The 20,247-nt window shown below is 34.0% G+C and overlaps 1 protein-coding gene across 2 annotated transcripts in view; it reads right to left on the bottom strand.

The window, feature by feature from the left end:
* The window catches only part of CMC1 (C-X9-C motif containing 1), a 79,233-nt gene that overhangs the window by 22,425 nt on the left and 36,561 nt on the right, over nt 1-20,247 (bottom strand). The window lies entirely within an intron of this gene.

Genomic DNA, 20,247 nt, shown 5'->3' with positions numbered 1-20,247 from the left:
AGAATATTATACATAAAATATACTTTACTATTTCTTTATATATATATATTTTATTGCACTCTAGGTTCTGGGGTACATGTGCAGAACACGTAGGATTGTTGCACAGGTATATACATGGCAATGTGGTTTGCTGCCTCCATCCCCTCGTCACTATTTTCTAAACCTCACAAACTAGGTTATTACGCATGTACTAAATATTCATGGGTGTTTCTTACCTCAGATGTGCTTTTCTTAGTGTCTTAGATATATATCCCTTCACAGAAAAAGTATGAGGAACCAAGAATTAAGCAAATTAATCTGGAAGCATAGATTTCCAAAATTCATATCCAATAAGCCATACAACTTACCTATAGACTAAAATTAAGGGCATGAAAATCAAAATTTGACAGATATAGACAAATATCTCTAAGACTTGTAGACTCAGGCTGAACTACCTATGCAACTTGGAAGTTGAGTAATTTGCATGTTAAACACAAAAGAATATTCTTTACTTTCACAAAAGACTCCATCCTGTTTTTCTTGAACCAGATCAACATCTCAGTTTGGTTTCCTTACTTATGACTGAAGCACAGTTTCAGAGAAATACTTTTTGTATCCATCTTTATATAGATTATGTATACATGAATACATAATGTGTATGTGTATGTGTATAAATACATGAATAGTACAAGCACAGAAACTGTAATGAACCACTACAGCACATGTCCCATGTTTAAAGGTACAGCTGTTATTTCATTCGAGATCATTGTTTGCCTTGTGGGTCTGGAAATTCAGAATCATCAGATCTGAGGATTTGTATTTTTTTAAGCTGGAATTTTTGTTTTATGTAAAATCTCACAATTTTAAATAACTAACTTTGTTTTCTGAAACACTGCAGAGGAAAAACAAAATATGTCTGTATAATGGCTCCCAGCTGAAGGCTGATGGTCTGTGTCATCTGCTGGAAAAGTTTTCTTGAACATTTCAGCCCTGAAATAATTATACACTTGTGGTTATTCCTACAAAAACTACTATCCCCACTCAACAACTATTAATGCAGAGGTCTTCATAATTATATTTTAAATAGCACTGAAGAACCTAAGACAGAGGAATTAAATGGAGGTTTTTCTTGTCTCTAATTCCACAGGTCTCATTCCCGTCCATGGTCCTATGAGGCTGCCACAGTAATGGTGGATATAGTATGGTTCAACAGGGATTCAAATGGGCCCTTAACTGAAAGTTTACATTTCCCTTAAGCCCACACTGTCTTATGGATCAGTTACTAAACCTCTCTAAATGTATGCTCCAAGAAGCACTATAGGTAAGAATGCTTCATTTGAATGGATGTTACTTTATAAAGCGGTTTTATCCCCTCCTTTCTTAAATTACCAAATACGTATTAAGCTATCAAATAGTTTGTCTACCGTCCTCAAGAAGTCTCCAATGGAGCAGCAAGGCAGTCACACATTTAAAATAAAACAAACAAATAAGTAAGTAAAACAGCAATTCTGGAAAGATGGCAAGAAATATACCACAGAGCAGTAAAAGGCTGATTGCCCAAGGAGGCCATATAAATAACTAATAAGAGTTTGAATGTGGAAGGGCTCACCACAGGCTACTAGAAAGGCAGCACAAAATTTGAAGAGCTATTCCCATATTTGCAAAAAGAGAAGGAAGAGTTCCAAGAAATGTAAAACAACAAACTTTACTTTTGTTTTTCCTATTGCTCTATTAAACAATTGGTGAATACAAACAATAATTATTTAAAATATTTCTAGTAAGTTTATATTGTTAGAATTCAAGATAACAGATGTTAAGTCAAAATCATAGCACTTGGTCTTAGAAGCTACTGAGAAGACATTTTAAATAAAAATTTACATGTGCTCTACATTTTATGAGTAACTTTTATTAAAAAAAAAAAAGACAGCTCATCTCAGGATCCGGAAATCCTATTATAAAAACACAAGAAAGTAAAGAAAGTGGCTGTCACAGTCTTATTTGTTAAATTCCACAAAGAATATTTTTAATTTTAAAACAGAATGTCAACAGGGTTGATTGAAATAAAGAGAAATAAATTAATGCTAAATAATTACTAAGGAAGTTTTGTTTATGGAAATGAATAATTCAGTGTTTTACAAAGTAAATTCAAGTAGCAGCTGCTTTGCTGACATTAAGCTAAAAAGAGCTTCCTCAAAAATGTACAAACTTTAAAACTAAAGAATCATCATATTTTTCTAATGTAAAAGAAGAAGTTCTAAGTTGTCTGGTTTTAGCATAAAATGTTACATGGTTACAATGGTGATCAACCATTTAAGGAGTCTCAGCATTACATTTTTCATGGGCGGTATCTGTCACATTCTAGTTTACTGAATATATGCATAATTCCTGGCCTGTTAAGTCTTATAACAGCTGGGGGCAGAGACTAATTCAGATTTCTAACAATCTGTTCGTATATATGTGTACTCAGGGCTGTATTTGAAACCTGTATTTCTTAGTATGGACCAGGTGAAAAGAAACTGAAAGTAACCAGCGTAGGGCATGCAAATTTTTATTCTATAAAATAGTAGAAAAATAACCCAAATAATACAGTTGACCCTTAACAACACAGGTTTGAGTTGCACACGTCCACTTATACTTGGGGTTTTTTTCTTCTCAATAAATACCATTCCATATCTGTGGGTTCCATGTCCACAGCTAAACACAGATAAAAAATACAGTATTCGCGCCGGGCGCGGTGGCTCACGCCTGTAATCCCAGCACTTTGGGAGGCCGAGGCGGGTGGATCACGAGGTCAAGAGATCGAGACCATCCTGGTCAACATGGTGAAACCCCGTCTCTACTAAAAATACAAAAAATCAGCTGGGCATGGTGGCACATGCCTGTAGTCCCGGCTACTCGGGAGGCTGAGGCAGGAGAATTGCCTGAACCCAGGAGGCGGAGGTTGCGGTGAGCCGAGATCGCGCCATTGCACTCCAGCCTGGGTAACAAGAGCGAAACTCCGTCTCAAAAAAAAAAAAAAAATACAGTATTCAAGGGATATAGGTTTTGGTTTCCAGGGGAGGGATGGGGATCCCGTTAACTAATTCCCTGTGGATACCAAGGGACAACTGTATATTCTTAATTCATTCTTTCGGCAAATATCTGCTGAACATTTCTATATACCAAGCCTGTTTTAGGTTCTTGGGATACATGAGTAAAACAAACCAGGATCCCTTATTCTAAAAGGAGTACTGTGCAGTATATTACAACATGGTAAGAGTTACAGAAAAAGAAGAGAAGTTAAGGGGTGTAGGGGGTTATGGAGGAAGGATCTTCTAGGTTACATTTTCAGTAGGGTCATCCAGGTAGCCCCCTCTAAGGAGATTTTTGGTGAAAAACTTAAAGGAAGCAAATAAATCAGTAACATAATTTTTATAGCCAGTGATATGATACAGATGCTTAAGTTTCTAATTCTATACATATTTTTTAAATATTTTCAAGAAAAATGGGCATAAAGAAAAAAATAACTGTAGATAAGAATAAATTTTCACATGAATTCCTAAACACAGTATGGGTAATGTAGCCTGGTCCAAAGAGAAGGCATAGCTACTAATGCCAATGTAAAAGTTCCTAAGTTACTCTTGTGGGAATCAGGCAGGCCTTAATTTCATAATGTCACTAAAATGAAAGTAAAAGCTAAAAGACAAAAGACATACATTAAAAATGCCTTAAACACCTAAGAGTAAAAATGAGCTCATGTTAAAATAAATTTGTTAGAAAAACATTATTCAGTAAAGGTATTTCTGGGATAGCACAGTGTGAACACTGCATTCGTTGCTCCTTCCAGTCTACAGATTCTTGTTTTGTTTTGTTTTTTTCTAAAGAAAATAAAAATAGTAATAATCAGTAAAGTAAACTAAGCATCTCTGTAACTTCTCTATGGGTAACAAAGAAAGAAGAGTTCAGTTAATAGCCAAAGCCTGAGTTCTAATATAACTAGTTCTCCGAGTAATAGGCAATATGAATTCTGTCTGACGTTTTGGAATGATAAATCTAGAAGTAACCACATCATAATGCACTAAGAACCTAATTCCTCTATTTTACCCAACTCAATGAACACAACCATATTTACTAAAGCGAAAATGGGAAAAAGAATTAAAGAACCACAAGTTAAAAAGATTTTTTTTAATTCATAAAAATGACTGAAATACAGCAAATGTAGGATTTCTGGTTTTATTACTTTGACTTTAACTTACCTATATCAGTTTCCATTAGCTTTTTAACTCACAACTACAGCATTTTATTTTTATTTATATAATACAAGCAGATTAATAAACTTCCGGTACTCACTAATGTTTATGTAGCTATGTAAGTTCTTCTTCTGACTTAGTTTGTGAAATCCTATGAAAAATTCTCCCAAATCCATCTGACATCTGCAGTGTTTCATAAAAATTTATTTGTCCTGAATTGTAAACGAGAAAAATTTATTTCACATGACGAAAAGCAAATACTACCCCTAAATTTTGCTACTTAATGATAATACAATTTGCAACTTTAGAAGCCTATTCTGTAACAAAACAAAGCGATTATAAAATTTTTTCCATATTAAGGGGGGTAAATTTGTATACATAACCACTGAGTAAGGTTCTCCTGACCACAATTCATTTATATAAATTTTTTGACAGAGCTCTCTTACGTAATTGCTCCAAAGTCAAGTACCATTAATGGGCATACATGAAGTTATGGTAGAACAGAAGATCCTGTTACAGCACTTTCTACATAACCAGACGTGAATATTTTAAAGGCCATTTTACAAAAACCATATTTATTCTAACCAATTAACATGAGTTCTTCAAAACTAGCAATTATTCTCCTATTTTATTTGAAATCATATAGTTCAAATTTAGTCAGGCATGATGGCTCACGCCTATAATCCCAACACTTTACTGGGGCAGGCGGATTGCTTGAGCTCAGGAGTTTTGAGACCAGTCTGGCCAACATGGTAAAACCCCGTCTCTATTAAAAATACAAAAATTAGCCAGGCATGGTGATGAGTGTCCGTAATCCCAGCTACTTGAGAGGCTGAGGCAGGAGAATCACTTGAACCCAGGAGGCGGAGGCTACAGTTAGCTGAAACTACACCACTGCACTTCAGGATGTGTGACAGAGTGACCCATCTCAAAAAAGAAAAAAAATACTTTTAAAGGATGGTATGTTTTGTTTTAAAATCCAGAACCTAAGACTTAAAAGCAAATCTTCTTGTTATCTTACAACCATCTACCTCAAACTTAATGTGTCCAGGCTCACTGTTTCTTACAAATCATTTGAAATCAAACTCCTGGCATCATCACTCTTCTCTTCAGTGGTCTTCTCTTTGATGACCAAGTTCTGCCAAAGACTCCTTTGATTCTTCACATTCTCACTGTCACCTCTCCCAGCAGCCCCAAAAGAGAGTTCTCTCTATTTGTAGCTTAATCAAATGGAAAGCTTCCCTTTTTTCTAATATCAACTCCGCCACCCAGCTTGAGCCCATATACTGAACAACCACAGTTTTTTCTCTCTCGGTACCCAGGCAGACACGAGGAAGAAAACAGAACTATATGAAATTAAGGGGATACAAAGTAATAGAAGTACTGTACTTATCTTCCTACAAAATTACTATTCCTATTAGAGACATATAGGAAATCACTAAAGGCATGATTAGCATAAATAGATTATGAGAACTGATTGGAAATTCAAAATACTCTCAACAGTATGGACAACCAGAGCAAATTTTTTAAAGGTAAAATTTACCTAGATAAATGCAAATTCCTGTATTTAAGTTAAAAATACTTTCAAATTTTAGAATAAAAAGACATTTGATATATTCAATGTGAATCAACAATTTGATGAAGTACGATAGAACAACTAAACCAATCTTAATTATCAGTGCCACAAACACAACTGCAAGGACCTCACAGCACATTTATGCTCATTTCTGGAGACCACATTTTTAGATGAATCTTGACAAATAAGCACATTCCTATAGAATGGCAATAAAAATATTAAGAGGTATTTTTAAAAACCATAATGTAGGCCAGTGTGGTGGCTCATGCCTATAATCCAAGCACTTTCGGAGGCTGAGGTAAGCAGATCAAAAAGCCAGGATTTCAAGACCAGCCTGACCAACATGGTGAAACCCCATCTCTGCTAAAAATACAAAAATCAGCCAGACACGGAGGTGTGCACCTGTAATCCCAATACTCAGGAGGCTGAGGCAGGAGAATCGCTTGAACCCAGGAGGCAGAGGTTTAAGCCAAAATCACGCCATTTGACTCCAGCCTGAACAACAGAATGAAACTCCATAAAAAACAAAACAAAACCCATAATGTATAAAAACACCATATTATATACTAATCATATCTTGGAAATCTACCTAAGGCATCTATAGGAAAGTATAAAATGTTTAAATTTAGCCAGAAAAGAAAACTCAGGAAAGGGAATGAAACTAAAGTAAGTCATTACTAAAGTAAGCTGAAGTAAAATTCTAGGTGACTTATATATAAAAGCTTAGGCTTGATCCTATAAACCGTGGGGAATAACATGAACTAAACTGATCAATTCAAAAAGCTTTGCCTAGCAACAATATTTGGCATAAGGGTAAAATTAGGGAAGAAGGAGGAAAAGAAGTTATCTAGATAGAAAAAGCTAGTCTCCATGCTAACGTAATAATTGAAAGATACTGAAGACAGTTTGGAGTAAAACTGCAAGATATTGTAAGCTCTTAAACCCTCCCTCAACATTCTATAAGATAAACAGAGTTTTAAAAAGGCAAAAGTTGGCTAGCTACTACTATACCATAAAAGGAGGAAAGGCTCATACTATGAATTTCAAAAAGTAGGAAAGAAAGAAAAGAGTGTGGCAAAGCTCAGCACACCATGGATGTGTTCATTCTAGCCTCTAGAATGAACTGGGGAAAGAAAATGAGTTAAAATAGCCTGTGAACTCCCACCAAATATTCCTTTTTTGAGACAAATAGAGGGCATAAATAGAAAGCCCAGAGAAAAGTAAAACAAAACAAAACAAAAATTTACTATTAAAAAAAACCTCTACCCACCTTCAAAGGATTTCAGCAGGGGCTAGAAAAACCACCAGGGTATGCCATTTTCAGGGACCAGCACTTAACAGAAGATAACCCAAAGGTGACCCCACAGAAAGAAGAAACATTCCTGAAGGCTACTTAACAAAAATGCTGCATTGGCCATGTGCTCCCTCTCCCCCTCCCTTAGGCTTCAGCAAAGTACACAAAGGAACACCCCAGCCTGCACAATATAGCCCACAGGAGAAAACAAACATGAGAAAAAGGTGGCAGAAGTGTTAAAGAGCATTCACCCACAATTTTTCAGTGAAACAGCACGGCAACTCTGCAAACATGCCTAAGGAAAAGAAGATTCATCTCAAATGTCACCCTCTATTAGAACTTAATAAAAACACAAATTCAAGAAAACTAGACTTCACGGAGTAGTTGATAAAACAGAGTGAGATGACAGAAGAGATAAGTTGAAGACCAAAATAAATCCATAACAGTGCTAATAAATATATTAGAAACATAAAAGGAATAACATAGACACAGCTAAAATTCAAATGAGAAATTTTATTTAAATTAATCAAGATAATTAAAGTAAATATGGAGGTGGGGGGGGAAAGGTTAATGCAAACACAGAGAAAACCAAGGTGTGATAGGCAACTATTGTGGCAGACAGCTTCCAAGATGGCCTCCACTGATCCCAGTCTGCTAGCATTTATGTCCTTGTATAAGCCCCTCCCATTAAGTAGACTAAACCTAGTGATCTGCTTCTAAGCAAGAATATGGTAATGTGGACAGGATGTCATTTCCATGACTGAGTTACAAAAGACAGTGGCATATCTTGCAAGATATTCTCTCTCATCTTCTTGGCTTGCATATTTTGATAACGTAAACTGCCATGTGGAAAGGGCTCAGGTGACAAGGAAGTGAGGCTATCAGCCCAACATCATATAGGGGACTGAATGCTGCCAACAACTATGAGTGAGCTTCAAAGCAGATCCTTCCCCAGTCAAGGTTTCAGATGAGACCACAGACCCTTAACCAACACATTAATTGCAGGCTTGTGAGAAACTGAAGCAGAGGGCCTAGTTGTCATACCTAGATTCCTGACCCACGGAAACTACAAGATTAACAAATGTGTGCTGTTTTAAGCTATAACATTTTGGAATAATCATTTATGCAGCAAGTAACATCAAACGTTAATCGTTGTTTTAAAGTTTCAAGGATGATTGGTTATCTCTGAGGAAAAGAATTACCCACCCCCAAAAAATTCAATTATACTTTAAGTTTTCTGATGTTAAAAAAAAAAAGAATGTACAAACCAAAAAAGTACAGTATGTTCCATAAAGAATTGATACAAGATATATCCCAGTTAAGCTTCCAAACTCAAGGATACAGAAAGAATTATTCTAGGATCCAACCAGAAAAAACACGTCACCTATGGTAGGGTGATTGCAAGGTAGGGTGGGGATGAAAATCAGGCTGGTCTCAGACTTCCTAAAGCAACATTTAATGTCATAAAATACTAATGCAATTGTGTATGTACAAAGTTCTGAGGTACAGAAAATATGACCTGACAACATTATGTCCACTCTACAAGTGACAAATGTGTAAGGCATCAAGCAGTCATTACCAACCATGAAAGATAAAAAGGATTCTAGAGCCCAAAGACTCTTCTTCAATTAACTATTGGCAATGAAATCAAGCAACAGACCAAGAAAGAAAATTTTAAAGGACAAAATGTGATGAGCAATGGATTTACGGTTACACAAAAGAATATAAGTATTATAAATTATGACGATGTAAAATTACAACTTACAGAAACTGGGACCTGAAAGAGAAAACGTGGGAGAAGTATAATTGTACTTTCATACCAGAGAATCACTCAATACTGTTCAAAATTAGAATATGGAGTTAAAACATTATTACTCAAACTTGTCAGTGAGTTTCAAAATATGTTTTCTTATAATGGAGGCAAGTAACCTTTTACCAAGAAACATCTACATAAACTTTAGCAAATCTTTTGTTTTCTAAATTCCACTGAAAATACAGTGTATATAATATAATTCCATCGTACATTCTTTTGTTCCCAGAGACATGTCTGTATTTGTGAATGGTAGAATTTAGAGTAATTTTTGGAAAGCATTTCATATTTTCTATATTACTTATATAATTTGAATATCCTTTTTATTAAAAGCATGATGTTGTTTTCCCCCCAAAACAATAGAATGCAGGAGGGAAGTACATACTAAAAGCCTGAAGTAGGGTAGAGGTACTGAAAATGAAGTCTCACGTATTTTTAGAAAGATTCCTGCATTGGTAATTAGTTAATCTCACAAGCTTGATCTACAGTTAAGTTTCTGAGATCACGGACTTTCTCCCTAAATAAAGATCTTTGCAGCATAAAAATTCCTGTTTTCTATTACATTAATTCTAGAATACTTGGCCTGGCTTTCAAGGAGCATCAAAATATGACCCTAAACTGCAACTAAATTGTTTTTATATAATTAAACTAATCTTCTCACTGTCCCACAAATATCTCATGCTATATTCAGCTTCTATATCTTACTACCTATGTGGAATATCTCCTAAATAAATAATTTAGGTGTTTCCATTTCATAGACTATTCCTTCCCCAATACTTAGTAAGATAAACAAAATGAATTTTAAAAAGTAACTAAATGTTACCTAGCTAGTTTATTTGCTACACAAAATTCTTCCTAAAGTCTTAAAATTTAACTAAAATAATCTTTCAGAATTTTTAGAGCATTCAGAGACTTTTCTATACTGAAACATAACTATAAATACTGTTTTGTAGACTGCATTAGTCTTAACTCAAAAAACTTAAAAAATAGCCTCAAAGAATATACAAATTTTAAAAATATATTTAAAGAAACTCGTCCAAAAATTAAAAAGAAAATAAAAGAATGATACAAATGAACCTGATTAGAAATATGTTCTTAAACCTCTGATATGGTCCTCCCAACAAAATATTTCATATTATATATTTTTAAAAGATTATATATTTGTATAGAATGCTACAGTTTACAAAGTGTTTTAATACTTAATTTTTCATTTACTTCCAAAAATAATCTTAAAATCATAATTATCTACAAAAGGACTGTAACTATACTTAAAAACAAGAAACCATAAAAATAAAAATTATAAAAATTACAGTACAAAACAATCAATGAAGCTTTATAAATTTATCACATAAATATATTCATCATAATCCTCTTTAACAACACAAAGTTACATTTGGAAGTAAGTAGCTAAAGCTTTCTTTTCTGTTTTTCCTCTCAACCATGATTTAAATGTTTATATTCCTTGTTTTAATATTCCAATACACATTCAAACTGTGGCACTTACAGGTTTACATTTTCCTTCAATAGTAACTATAAAACCTAAAATTATTTTTAATTCCATTCTTCAATTTTTTCTAAATTGAAGACCCAAAATTTCCAAAAAAAAAAATTTAACACTTAATGTTACATTTATGGTAATGATCAAGAGCAAGGGTAAGTCAATGTAAAAATGAATAAGCTTTAATGATACTCTTAACAGGATTTCCAGGTACTTCTACCACAAGATGGAGATAAAGTAGATATATTTACATATTTCAAAAATATATAATTGTATTAAATTATTTGATATCACTTGGCTCTTAATTAGAAATATGTGGTGCCCTTTATTATAAAGGTAAACTCATTTCACATGTGATCAGTTTTAATTCAGTTATTTCCAAAATGTTATTTTAATAAGATAAAGATATATAACATTTTCATGTTTCAATTCATTTTACACAAGTAACTGCCAGTATTAAGGTATTTTTAAAAACACATTGAAGAAGATTGATATATCAATACCAGAGTTATTCAATAAATTTTCCTGTAATGATGTAAATAATCAATGTCTGCATTATCAAATATGGCATCCACGAGCCACATGTAGCTACTGAGCATTTGCAATGCGGCTAGTGCCACTGCGAGACTGAATTTTAAATTTTATAGGATTTTAATTAATTTAAAATTAAATAGCCAGTGTGACTACTGACTAATATACTAGGCAGCACAGAGACCTATATTACAGTCAATTTAATATTTTAATATATTAAAATCTAATCATAGTTTTCAGAGTATAACACACAAAAACTGAACTTTAAAAATAAAATTACTATACATCAATAATAAAAACTAAAGATTCTGACAATTAATAATGGAGATTTTTCCAAAATAGAAAAGTGCAATATAACTATAATGGTAAAAATAAAAACCAATAGGTATTAAAAGGAGTAAAGTTTACAGCATCTTTCAAAGGGAATAAAAGAGCATATATTAACACACACTCATGTATACACACAAATCTTTTTAATGCATACCAATAACCACATGAATTTTCATATTTAGTAGAGAAATGTGCTTAAATATTTAAATATCTGCACATAAAATAAACATATTTACTATTTACATAAGTTCAAAGTTAACATTTCCAATAATAGGGAAAAAAATTGCTGCATCTTACCAAAACAGGAGGAGTCTAACTCTGAAATTACAAAGTAGAGCACTTTGCACCAGAGACAGATTCCAATATAAATGAAGTGGACCTCAATCAATGCAAAGTTCGGTATCAATTAAACTAGAAAGCCAGTTGCCATTCTGTTTTAAACCGAGAGAAACAGTCTTACTTATCCAGATAAAGACGCCAATTAAAGGTGTTGAAACCAAAAGGAAAAGTTTCATGATGATCACATCTTATAAAACATAAGAGAGGGTTCAAGAAGAAGCCACTTCACCGGAGACTGTTCTCGGATTTGGGCAGAGAAAGGGAGGAAGCTGACTTAAAAGTGCTACAGAGGTGACATGGAGAAGACAAAAGAGTGTTAGAAAAGAATCTGAGAATTGGTCACCAAATAATACCTGAAAATGTGTTGATGGTTGGATTGCTCCAGCACAAGAGCCCTGACTTTAAAATTAAGCAAACAAAAAGGATGTTTCATTAAACTGTCTGTATATTAAAAATCTGGGATATAGTCTTCTCTTTTGCAATAAATAATCAAAACCAGCTTTTTAATGCCAGCCAGGCTCTAATAGAAAATGAAAAATAGGCTCCTACATTCAGCGGATCTACCCTTCCCCGAAGATCTCAGTAAATTACTTCTACATGTGCTGTGTTAAAACCAAACCCCTAGAGGGCAACTGAGCTTCAATTTTTACTTCTTAATATACTTCAGTTCCTCAGCAGTTTATAGATACCATGACCTACTTCCTTATACCTTGGAACTTTTCCTTCAACACAAAAAGGAAATGGAAAGAAGAAAATTGATATATTCCATTACGAGTGAAAAATATCATATGGAATACATTCCTTAACAGTGATAATTCAATGATGAAGACTATAGTACAAACAGGTATATTCCTGAATAAATAGAATCGTAAATGAATATCTGAATATTAACACTCTCAGTAGGAATCATATAGCAGATAGGAAAGACATACTTAACAAGTCTATTTAACATAAATGCTTTGCATAACTTCACATTCACTAAATGACATGCTAAAATTTGCAGGGGAAAAAAGTGCAGAATCCAAATTCAGTAACGATTAACCCTATATAAACCACCCAGTATAAACCACTACAGGAAAAACAATGTTTCTTCAAAGTCAAAATGTTGAGAGGTTCCTGACTGCCCTACTAAGTTAACTCTATTTCATGAGGAAGAAGTATTGATATTCAAATAGGCCCACAGAAAATACTGACATAGCAAAAAAAAAAAAAAAAAAACAAAAAAAAAAAAAAAAAAAAAAAAAAGTTATTGTATCAATATAAAAATGTACCAGCTAGCAAGGCCAACAAAAATATCTTAGATTCAGGCTTTTTAAATGAAACTCAAAAATTAGCCATAGACAAGCATAAAATGTATACAACAAAAAGGTAGCATAAAAGAAATGCTGAGAATTTACCTGGACAATACACAGAATAGCTACTTGACAACTTGGTCCCAAAGTCATGTGTTTTTTTTTTGTTTGTTTCATTTTTTATTTATATAGATGTAGGCGGTATAGAAGTGCAGCTTTGTTAAATGGATACATTGTGTAGGGGTGAAGTCTGGACTTTTAGTGTAATCATCACCAGAATAGAGTACTCTGTACCCAATAGATAATTTCTCACTCCTTACCCACTTCCTACCCTCCCATCTTTCCTAGCCTTCAATGTCTATTATTCCACTCTCTGTACCCATATGTACATATTATTTAGCTTCTGCTTATAAGTGAGAGCATGTGATATTTGACAGAAAGTCATGGTTTCTTTAAAAACCCAAATAAGACTTTTACATGATCAACTCTCTTTATCTGTATATATTTTCTACAATATGTATTCACTAACTGGAACAAAATTATAATTCCATCCAGAAACAGCTTTTGAAGGTAAATACGTATTGTGTGTCACCACACAAGTCCTTCCTCCCCAGCAGAGCAGGTCACCAGTACCTCCTTATCTACTGTGCTCAGTGACAGGATCATCACCTTGGTAAGGACAGAGACTATAAACACATGCTGCTTAAAGACTCTTTCTCCATGTCACAGTCATTTTCTTAATGAAATTCATCAATTAATTATTAGTATTACATCCTAGGTACTTAGGAATCTAATGTTCACAAAGCAATTTCTGCTCATTTGGATTAGAATCCATACATGAATTCCAAAAAATCAAAGAATGCACTGATGGAACACAGATTAGTAAGAAGCTGCTAAGGTAGGTGAAGTTTTTGTGCCAGAGATAGTAAAGGAAGCAGCCATATAATTTACAGGATACAAAGAGGTCAAGGTTTAAGGCTGCCAGAACATACTTTATTATTTCCTAAGAATTTCCTTGGCCTACTGGAAAAGAACCTGAAATCTGGCCTACATAATTTGGGGTCTAACCTCCCAAGATGGAAGTAAAGTAAAGGTCAATAAATTGCAAACACACATACACACACAAATCTAACAACAAAAACAGTCAAAAACTTATGGCTTGTATAGAAGAGTGCTTTAGGTAGTAAATTATGTAACTTCAAGGTATACAAATGAGCAAAATCTATATGGGCTGCTTTAAGGAGAAATTCTGTTCTTTTGGCTAATCCATTGTTTCTCAACTTTAGATGTACATTCAAATCATCTTGACAGCTTTGGGAAAAAAAGTGTAATTATCTCTCTTTGTGGAGAGAAACCTGTGCAATACTACTTTGTTTTGTTTTGCTTTGTTTTTAATTCCTAGATAATTCTGAGGTACAATGAGGGTTGAGGACTACTGATTTTGCCTATGTGTGAGACATGAAGATCCAAAACACTTCAATTACACAGGCAAAATAAAGGTTCTACTGTAAGAATATGACAATTTGAATCTTATCATCTAAACAGACTTTACCAGGGAAGATATGAAAGAAAAAGATAACACAAAAAAAGTTGCATGAAGCCTTAATCACTGAAGCAGTAAATAGCAGATCTATTTAAAGTCTACTCTGAAAATCACTGGGCACTAATTAAATGAAAGAACTCCTCAATAAGCTCAATGATATATAAGTCAACCACAGATGATCTTCTGAAGCTAAAACAAGAGGAAAAAGAACAATTAAGACTTTTCACACTAATGCAACACAAAGTACAGTTAGTCAAATCTTCAATAAGATCACATAGAATTTCTGAAAGTCTAAATTTAATGAGCTAGGCATAAATCTATGGAAGATATGCCAGGAAAAGAAGAAAATGCAACACATCCTAAATTCAAATTTGTACACTGGACTGACACAATCTAGGACTCAATGAATGTCCAGCTGCTTTTAAAGAGCGTTTCAAATTTCCAAATATAGCCTTGACTTTTCTCCTAATTTCCAAATATAGCCTTTTCTCCTTATTTCCAAATATAGCCTTGAACTAGAGAAAACTGAACTTTTCTCTAGTTCAGTTTGTGTAGGTGAGTGACAAGAAATAAGCAAAGACTGTAATTGCAGTTATCTGCATTGAGTTGGAACACAACTGTTCCTACTGAGTCAATAAAACCAGGTATTCTGCCACCATAAAGGGATATCATCTGCCTGGAAAAGACAGAATGGAAATGAAATCACCACATAAAAAGCTCAAGGATCCAATAGGCTTAGAAAGGCAACTATAGAAGCAAGACAATATGTTACTGCAGAGAACTGGTGTCTTTTTTCTTTTTTGAGATGATTCTCACTCTGTTGCCCAGGGTGGAATGCACTGGCACGATCTCAGCTCACTACAACCTCCACTTCCTGCATTCAAGCAATTCTCCTGCCTCAGCATCCTTAGTAGCTGGGATTACAGGCATGCTCCAAAACACTTGGTTAATTTTTTTTTTTTGTATTTTTAGTAGAGATGGGGTTTCACCAGGCTGGTCTCAAACTCCTGACCTCAAGTGATCTGTCCACCCCGGCCTCCCAAAGTGCTGGGATTACAGGTGTGAGCTACCATGCCTGGCCGAGAACTGATTTCCAATCATGTGCTTAATATTTACCCATGGTATGATCTAAAACCTGTCAATTACCTAATATTTTACGTAAAAAACTTTGAAAATTATTATAAAGATTCTGTCCATCACTTTAATTCTATGCAAGACTTGGTTCTTTGGCAATGTCACTGACTAAGGAGGCGTGAGTACAAGGTTGAACCATAGAAATACTTTGCAATAAATACACGGCAAAGTTCAGAAAGTCAAAAAGAAGCTAAGATGTGTGTAATGACCTGGAAATTCTACAGAAAGATATGTCCTAGTAAGTCAAGTCAAGTCAAATCAGTTTTTTTTTAAGCTTTGCTGGAAGAGGTAGCTGAAATAAGGAATAATACCTAATAATATGAACTCAATTACATTTGTTTTGAGTTTGTTTGTCATTAAAACTGAAGTTTTAAGGTTATGATGAAGAATCAAAGGGATAAAAAAGTTAAATGTAAACAGATCACTTGTGCATGCATTTTAAAGGTAAAGACACAGGTAATATGTTAGAATGCAGAGTAAAATTACTGGTGTTGATTAGAAGGAAAAAAGCAGCCTAACAATGTGAACTTTCAGATTATGTAAGCAAAAGTCGCCATTAAATTAAAAGATTAAACTGTGTTTAGCTATTTAGCCATTCCTAGACCAAAGAACGTACTTCTTTAACTTTGAGGACTTCAATAAGATAAAATGTCACATTTAAAAACCTGAAAAATCTGGTGAATTAATTTCTCCAAAGAAGGTAAGGAATAATGCCTTAGGACACCTGTAAGAAAAGCAGTAACAAAAAGACTATGCAGTTAATGCTCATTCTCTTACAACATCTTCAGTCTTTAAATAAATGCCAGGGGTTATGCTACAGCAATATGAGACAGGTTCATCCCTTTGGTTCTAGCAAACACACATGGTTCCATTGTCGTCTGTCACTGTCAATGAGAAACAGCTTCTACTTTTAAAAGAATGCAGAAAGCCAAAATTTAGAAAGTAAACTTGTCTGTCTTATATTTGGTGGTAAAATTAATCTTTCAATTTTATTTGTACGAACTCTTCTCCAGGGAAGGAAAATAGAAAGAAGAGAAAGAGGAAAAAAGGAATAAAGGGAGGTAGAAAGAACAGATTTCAGATTTTTTTTTTTTTTTTTTTTGGTTTACCAGAAATCAAATCTAAACTTCTGTTTCAGGCTTTTAAGGCACTCCAAAATCAGCCTCCACTCCCAGTCTTTATCTGTATCATTAACCCCTAATGCACCACTGGTTTCCCAAGGTCAATCTCTTTGCTGCTGTACAAACAAACATGCCCATTCTCACCTCTGTACCTTAAATTCTGGGTCTCTGGTCTGAAATGTTTTTCCAGCCTCCCTATACTTAGCCAAATAATTAGCCATACTTCAAGGTCCAGCTGATATCCCACATACTTCATTAAGTTTCACCTGCCTAAATCAGAATTCACTTGCTTACTTTTTTCTAAACTAACATAGCTGATTATTATAAATTGTTTTATATGGTATAATTCTATTTTCTGTGCCTGGTTTCTCTCTCATCAACCATACAATAAAGGTACTTAAAAGCAAGTCTCAGACTTCAACCCTGTCTCTATAGCACTTTTCACAATATTGAATGTGTGATAAGCATCCATTAATATTTAACAGAAATGCAATTAAAGTTAATTCTGTAAATTTAATTTAATTATGTGCATTCAGAGCAGTATCAGAAAATTTTAAAAATTACTGAAGCAATGTCTAGTTAGCTACTCAAACTTTATTATCTTTTTCCAAAGAAATATATTTAAATCCTAGAAAAAATATAAATTTAAAAATATATATTTAAATATATTTTAATATATTTTAAATCCTAGAAAAAACTTAAAGAATCAAGTTTTAAAATTGCCAATATTACCAACACTTTGAAATAATACCTGTTAAAATTTCCTCACAGCACTCTTCCTTTATAGAAAGTATTAATTTGAATATTTATATGATAACTATGCCCCCTACCATACTTAAACTCAGTAAGAATGCAGACTGAATCTGTTTGAGTCACATTTATGTAGACAGCTTATGTGCAGTGCTGAACACATGGTAACATTCATAAATTTATGGAGTTAGTTAATTTAGGCAAGCCCTTCCTGTGTTTCTAGAATTTAATTTGATTAAACCAAGAGTCAGGAAATGTTTTCAGTAAAGAGCCACAGAGTAAACATTTTAGGCTTTGTAGGCCAGGTAGTCTCTGCTGCAAGCGCCCAATTCTACTGCTGTAGTGTGAAGGCAGGTATAGGCAATACATAAGTAAATGAGCTTGGCTGTGTTCCAATGAAACTGTTTACAGAGACAGGTGGTGGACCAAACTTGGACAACAGGCTGTAGTTTACCAACTCTTGAACAAAAACTAGTTTCTCTTATCGATCAACACACTGTGACTACAAATATATATCTTATCATATCCTATGGCTGTACCATAATTTATATAAGCAATCAGACTTTGCTGACATCTACATTTTTGGCAATATTCCGTATTACATATTTTGCTATGTTGAACATCCTTATGCATATTTTATTGTACATCTCTGACAATTTCCTTAAGATAAAATCCTACTGGTAGAATGGCTAAGTAAAGGAGTTGCTTATTTATGAATTTGGTGAATTTTTAAAAATAAGACTCCTTTCATGCTGTTATTCCTGGCCAGCAGTGTAAAGGCCTGCTATTCCAAAGTCTTGTCAACACTATACATTACAAATGTTTTCTTATCCACAAATACTTCATCGTGCATATGGTAAGAGTTCAATATTTGTCTACATTTTTCTTTTTTTTTTTTTTTTTTGGAACGGAGTTTCACTCTTGTTGCCCAGGCTGGAGTGCAATGGCGCGATCTCGGCTCACCGCAACCTCCGCCTCCTGGGTTCAGGCGATTCTCCTGCCTCAGCCTCCTGAGTAGCTGGGATTACAGGCACAAGCCACCATGCCCAGCTAATGTTTTTGTATTTTTAGTAGAGACGGGGTTTCATCGTGTTGACCAGGATGGTCTCGATCTCTTAACCTCGTGATCCACCCGCCTCGGCCTCCCAAAGTGCTGGGATTACAGGCTTGAGCCACTGCGCCCGGCTTGTCTACATTTTTCTAATTAGATAGCAGTGATCTAAAATGAAATAAACAAGTATTAACATATATCCTTCAATGAAACAAAAGTATACCTCTGTGCCATATGAACCACCAAAAACTACAGAATATTAAAATCACTCCAGAAAGTCCCTTTAATGTCCTTTTTCAATCAATACTTACTTGTTCCACACCCACAGTCAACTGTTGTTCATATTAGTTTTGTCTATTCTAAAACACTATTTAAATGTGGCCTGTTCTAGAAAATAATATTAAAAGAATATACACTTTTTATTTCTCTTATATTTATATTTCACTGAGCATAATCATTTTGAAATTCATCTCCATTGTTGTACAAAAGAGTAGTTTGTTCCATTTTATTGCTGAATAGTAATCCCTATATCTTATCCCTTCTTTTTTTGAGAGGATTCTAGGCTATTTTCAATTTTTGGCTACTGACAGGCACACTACTATACACAGTACTATACAGTAACAAATTGCTTTTGTTTACTGTAAGTAGTGTATCTATCAGTATCTGTTAGGCCTTTTTGCTTGCAGAAGTTTCATTTCTCCTGGAAAGAGTTGCTAGGTCACTGGGAAGATTTGTGTTTTGTGAATATTGTTAGTGTTCTTAATTGCAGCCATTCTGGAAAGTATGCCATTCCAAATACATGAAGGTTGTCTTTATGTTATTGTCCTACAAGTCTCCAAGGTTTTGCTCATTTTTAAGTATTTTTCCCCTCTCTGTTTATATATTTTGATTGATATATCTTTAGGTTATGATTCCTACTCATTCCCATCCTAAAAGTTTTATGTTAGATATTATTTTTTTCAGTTTTAGAATTTCCATTTGGGTGTTTTTTACTGCTTCAAATTCTCTGTTAAGATTTCCTATTTTTATTCATTGCAAGCATATTTTCCATATGTTCTTAAGCGATTACAACAGCTGCTTTAAGATTCTTGTCTGCTAATAACATATGACTTATCTTGAAGTTAGCCCCTGTTGATTTCTTTTGAAAATGGTTCATGTCTTCTTGTTTCTGTGTGCACTGAGTAATTTTGCATTCTACTGCAACATTGTGAGTAATATGAGTACAAAGTTTGGATTCTGTTTTCTCTGAATAATTTTTTTCTTTATTTAAGCAGGCAATTTAATTTACTTTGAGTATACATGCACACACACTTTCCAAGGCCTGCAGCTACACCAAACCCTATCCTTGGTTCCTCAGACCAACAAGACTGAGGAGTTTTGTTTGTCAAGAGTTTCAGCCACCCTACCTGGCAGAGACTCACCCACTACTATTTCCTTCCTTCAATGTTTGACGCCCCTCTATTTTCTGTCTGCTTTTGTTTACTTACTTTCCAACGCTTTCAGGTAGTTATTTTTCCTATTTTGTTCATAGGTCATAGTAGTTTTCTACAGAAGGAATTGTGTAATAGAGCTAGTAGACCATGCCAAAAACAGAACTCTTTATAAACTTAATAAGCTTATTATAAAATTTTAAATCATACTAAGTTTTGGTAATATAAAGTAATGGCTCATTGATCTAATGACATTCTTTCTGATGGACGCCATTCACAATATGCTAGACAAACACTATCAACTGATTAAAGCTGACAAGGACGAACTGTATTTGCTATC

This window comes from Cebus imitator, unplaced genomic scaffold (assembly GCF_001604975.1).
Source record: "Cebus imitator isolate Cc_AM_T3 unplaced genomic scaffold, Cebus_imitator-1.0 Scaffold239, whole genome shotgun sequence".
Lineage (NCBI taxonomy): Eukaryota > Metazoa > Chordata > Mammalia > Primates > Cebidae > Cebus > Cebus imitator.
The sequence above is the reverse complement of the archived record's forward strand: the minus strand, read 5'-3'. Positions and strand labels throughout refer to the sequence as shown.